The sequence below is a fragment of the Astatotilapia calliptera genome, chromosome 15 (genome assembly GCF_964374335.1).
Source record: "Astatotilapia calliptera chromosome 15, fAstCal68.1, whole genome shotgun sequence".
NCBI lineage: Eukaryota > Metazoa > Chordata > Actinopteri > Cichliformes > Cichlidae > Astatotilapia > Astatotilapia calliptera.
Window position 1 is genome coordinate 13,967,921 of NC_137436.1, and position 6,000 is coordinate 13,973,920.

Sequence of the window (6,000 nt, forward strand, 5' to 3'; positions counted from 1 at the left end):
ATTACTTTTATAGCATATAAAACATTGGAGCCTCTTGAGGCTGTTACTTATGAAAATTAAACCTTGTTCATAAAAGTTCCCCAGAGAGTTGAAGAAGAACTCAAATGGATTCATGTATGTCTTCCATTCCACCTCTTTGAATTGTACCCTGAAGGTTAAAGGTTGAGGAAGTGGGCTCAGTGGTTCAAATCCTAATTCCCTCTAATGAAAATTCACTCAGGTTGTGAGCAGATGCATTCAACTCGACCTTAACAACGTCCCTTTCTGTTTGTCTTTAATCTGCTTGTGCTTCTACAACCCACAGGCTCTGAGGTTTGGAAGTGTGTGGTAGTGGTGGGCATTACTTTGCAAGGAAAAATGAGGATGAAACTTTTCTAAGTGCTGATGAGCACAGAGGAATGGAGTCTGTCTAACTGTCTGCTAATGAAGAACACTAAAGTCTAATAGATCATATGTGAGGCTTGGAGACAAGAAAATTACTGTAGCCTTTCTGACTTTGTTCTGCAATAATGGAGATGTGATTTTCTTTGATTGCTGCTAATTAGCACATGTTAGAACACATTACTTGGGATGAAATGTGCCAAATTTAAAATAACATATTTTTTTATTTTTCACTATATTAGAGTTGCGGTCATTTCAGTGTGTTTTTTTTTTTTAATTGGCAACAATAGTCTTGATTTCTTTTCTTCAGGATGTATCAATGAACTAGAACAGCTTGTTGAGACTCACATTTTATTCTGAATTGAGCAAAGAAGAAATACCTTGATTTTCAAAGGAAGTTGTTTTTTGACTATGTACAACTGATTTTTCGCATTAAATTGACAGAATAATCTGCTGATCTTTTGTCCTCATTTCCATTTTCTTACTTTTTGTCCCTCTACAAGGACTCGAGGAAACCCACCTATGATTAGTTAAGTAGCCTAACATGCATGTGTTAGGACTGTGGATGGGATTCAGAGCACTCTGAGAAACCCCATCATTTATATTAAATGGCTTCAGCTCTACCTCTGTAATACATATCCAGTAAAAATGCCATAATATTGTACGCTGATATATAGATACAAATGCTGTCAAAGTACATTTTGCTGATAAAAGTACACTAAAAAGATTTAAGTGTACAAAGTTGTATTACTACTAAGCAAATTTGACTTGTAAATGATATGTTGATGTATTTCTGGCATGTTAACCAAAAAGGTTACATCACACATGCAGCAGTCATTCATTTAGAAATGTGTTTTTAATGCAAATGTAAACTCTTTTTGCTGTGGTTTTGATCCCCACCATTCAGCCTACTCAGTATCTTCTACTGTCTGCTCTTTGGTCATGAGCAGGAAATGAATAATTGGTTTTCAGAGCCTTTTCTCAAAAGGGAGACAATGCTGTTGGACTGATATTGAATCTTCGACTGGAAAACCACGACAATGAGCCGAGTGACGCTTCAAAATTTGAGCCGAAGTAAAACAGAAGGTTAATAGTCTGCAGTGAGTTAGCATATTCTACTGTTCTAGTGATGGATGGATATTCTTCAGACTTTAGAGAAACCAAAGTCATTATTAGTTCTGCATGTGAGTCAGATTGGGGAGGTTTTCAGCATCAGAGAAAGAGTTTTATGATCTCTGAGTTTGAAAAGTGTCGAAACAGATTAGAAAAAGGCTTGCATGTGACTCAGATGTGCCAAAGCTGCACTGCCATGACTTTGACGTCATTGTTTTGCAACTGTCAGTAAAACATGCCAGCACTGATAAAATGAACTGATATGTTTGTACGAGTGTGATTCAGATGGGTTGGTAAGCTTTGAACCAGTTCTTGATTCTGATCCTCGTTCACAACAGAAAAAAAGTTCTCCCTTAGTCTCACGCTTTTTCTTTTTTTAGTAACTGCTGCTCAAAACATTGAGGTATAATCAAGCGTACCATTATTTTATGCAGGGCACAAACTTAAGCTCAACCACAATCCCAGCAGATCATCTCAGGCCACATCAGCTAATGACCTAACTGAAACCCTTTTATGCATCCTATTGGACAATCTCAGTTTATGACTACAATTCAGGCAGCTTTGGCCTGCCTACATTTAGACCACCAATCCACTTTGCAACCCACCTTCTCTGATCTGTCCGACTCGATCAGTGTTTGTTCTTATCGCCTGATCTTCGCTGTGCTTGGAGCTCGCTGCTACTCCTCCTGCCTCTGGCTCTGGGGTTGTTTTTGTTTTTTACCTGTACTGATGTTGTTCACCTTTATTCCTCGGCTTTGATATTTCGTAGGTCTTACTCACCTTTTTATGCCGAGTGCGTTTGAGCTCGGGCTGTAATAAGAGAAAAGGTTGTTAGACTCATTAAAAGCTTTCCTCAAGGTGGGTGAGAGAAGTCACGCTGTGGCTGCCTTCAGGAGCTCGAGGCCATTACCGTGCAAGCACTTAACAAAAGTAACACACTCCCACTAAACCCTTTATCAACCTTCCCACGTTTTTGCCAGTGATTGAGGGCACTTTTGTTTATCCGTCAAACCCATGCATGTTTAGGATCAGCATGTATTCCTTCAGCACATTTGATCAATAATCCCAGAAGCAGTTAAAGGTGATGGATTTGGGGGAAAATAATTAAAAATGCTTTGTTTATCATAATCAAATATGTGGATTTTATTCTTGTTATTTTCCTGCTCATATATCACCTCACTACTTGACAACATAAACATGGCGAAAGAAATGTGATGTAGTATTTGTGCATTATCCCATTATTGGCAAAGAGAACTGAGGTTGCTTCGCCTACTGTATGATTGGTTGTTGTAAATGGCCTCCCATGCTCTCTGGGGAATTTCGCTGTTAAGAGGCTCTGCCTAGATGGATGCCACGTTTAACACTGTGCCACAAATCACCGCTGTTTTACTGCAGGAACAAAGATTGTGTGAGGTTACCTCAATATCCCCAGACATAGGAAAACAACGAAAAACAGCATCCATCAAAATCTCAGTAAAAATGCAGACATAGGTGGAGGAAATCTGTGATTGTGGCACCAAAATATGAAGAGAATTTCACCACAATCGATGAAGAACATAAAGCTGCACTCATGATGGCTGTTTAAGAGGGAAGACATCCTTTTAGTATCTAGATATGGCCAAGTAAGGCCATTAAAACATCTGTGGGTAAAGATTTGGTATGCTTTATACTTGGTATGCTTTATACAATTTAACTTGGGGAAGAGGAAGTCAGGTTTATGTTATTCCAAAGCTACCGTGCCAAAAAAAAAAAAGTGTGTAATCTTTCCTTGACAAGCTCATTCACACCATTAAAACAGACAGATTAATTCCTCCTTTCCCTTCAGGCTGTACAAACTGCAGGATCAGAAGCTGATTTAACATCTTTCATCTCAATATCTTGTCACAGCTACTCCTGCCATGTCTCGTTCTATAATTTTTTTGTCTTTCCAAATTGATTTCTTGATTACAGTTCATGTGTAATCACCCACCGTGACACATGCAGAGGACAAACAGAGAGTCCTCAGAGAGTTTAATTACCTCCGAGCGCAAAGCCAAGGACTCGGCATTTCATCACGGTCTGACATCTAAATCTCCTTGAGGACCCCTCGCATCCTCTGCCATAAGTTTTCATGTCTGCTCGCTGATGTTCTTTCACTGAGCTCACATGGATTATCATCTGGCACCATCTGTCCTGGGGGGCTTTATGCAGTGCTTATAACAGACCTTTCACCTGTTGTTGGGGCGCTTGCAGTGGAGTCACACAGAGCTGCCAGCAGCCACTGAAACTTGTTCAGAGCAGTTAGAAACGAGGTTAAGACCACTGAGGAATCATGTGTCATTGACAGGCTCTGAGATTAGCTTAAGTCAACTGTTTCTAAGTTTAAAAAATAAAACTAATAAGGAAAGAGATCATTTGTCACATATAAGAGAGCTTCTGAATAGATCTCTGTTTTTTAATCTTTTTTTCTTTAAGGAAACTGACTGTGCATGATTGCGGAGGATTAGCCAGGAGCTGAAATCGCTCTATTAAGGCTCGCTTTCTCCTGGCTCAACACATAAATCTTCAACTTTTGGGAAATGTGCTCCTTAGTTTTTCTCAAAGTTAATGTAGATGAGAAGATCCCACTCCCCCACAAAAACTGACTAAATCAGACAGCCAAAGTTTAAAAACAGGGATTTGACGTTTTATGGAGGCTTATGTGTTCCTGTGCAGTTTACAGTTTATCTATATTTAAAGTAAGATGGGCTCAATGTTCTAATCTATAAAACTTTGGGTTTGTCATGGACGATTTTTATGTAGGAATAATAAAATTTTTCATAAAATGGATTTTGCCTCCAATGCTGTGAATGTTCTTTATTCAAACCACATTTCTTTTTATTTTCTAAAATAGGAAAATGGTACAGGGATTTATTGAAACATATTTGCTATGGTCGCCTTTGTGCTTCAACACTCTTTGAACTCTCCTAGGGAAGCTTTCTTGTCATTTCTTTAAGTAGTCTTCAGGAAAAGATCTCCAGGTTTCTTGAAGGACATTGAAAGCTCTTCTTTGGATGCTGGCTGCCTTTTTTTTCTCCATCAAGATGATCCAACACTGCTTCGATAATGTTGAAGCCTGGGCTCTAAGGAGGCCAATCCATTGTGTGTATTTCTATCCAGGTATGCTTTTACTGCATTGGCATGCTGAAAAATCAACCTGATGCCAATCAGATGCCTTCCAGATGGTATTGCATCCTGGATCAAAATCTGACCATACTGCTCTGTGTTTATAATTCAGTCAATTTTGTAAAGCTCTCCAACACCACTGGCTGAAATGCAATGCAAACCATGACAGAGCCTCAAAGAGCCTTTACAGATGGCTGTAGACACTCACTGTTGTACCTCTCTCCTGACCTACCAAATGCTGGCAATGATTTGAATCAAATATTTACCATTTGGACTGATCCCTACATAAGATCTGCTGCCCCTGTTTCTCAGGTTTTTCTCCCTGTTCCCCTTTCTTAAAAAATGTCTTCTTGACAGCAACCCTTCCACTGAGACCATTTCTGATGATGCTTCACTGAACAGTAGATTTAATCGGCTGAGTGACCAGATGTATCTCTCAGGTTCCTGTTTCTTAAGGACATATAACTTTAGACACTGATCATCATCTCCTGCAGAAAGTCTTTTTAGTCCCGCCACTTCTTATTTTGTCCTCTACTTGCTTCTTAAAAAAGTTTCTTTAAAAAAGTTTTAAGTACACACTATACACCACGCTGAGATATGCCAAGTTTTCAGCTAAGAGCTCATCTCTCTTGGAGCAAAAATATTCTATGCCTGTCAAGTTTTGTTATTTTTGACATTTTTCATAGATTCAACGAAAGAAATTGGAAGAAATTATAAGTGATGAGTGAAAAAACAGCCAAAGAAAAACTTTTAACAACCTCCAGAGACCCTGGAGAACTGTTGCTCAAGACCGCTTTGAAAAAATTACATAAAAGTCTGAATCCACAGAAGCAAAATCTAAGAAATATAAGTAAAGAAATTAAGCACAACTCAACACTTTTGCAAAGTATTGTATTTGTATAAAACTTTAGCTAATTTCCTCTTGTTAGCCTCCAGGGATAGAAAGCCCAGGCTAGATATTACAATACTGCAAAGCTGTCACACTGAGAAATGGAAACTGCATGACTGAAATCTTTTATGACAGAGACAAATTTCACAACCCAGAGGAGGTATACATCTGATAATGCCCCCACTAAATATTGTTTTTATGACCTGCCACCCTAAATTGATTGTAATTATTGTTGGAACCCACTACAGGACAAGGATGTTCCACTCCATAAAGCTTCATTGTCTCTGGATAAGATAATCAGCACCTGCAACTGTGTCAGTGGGCAGCTCAGATCTATCACTACAGCGCTGGTCTCTTGAGGGCAGTTTCCTTAATGGGATGTCCATACATTCATCAGTAGAGGTGACACAGGACCGCTACAAGATGCCCTTTGTAATCCATTTTTGAAGCGAGAACCATCAGTGAAGGGCATC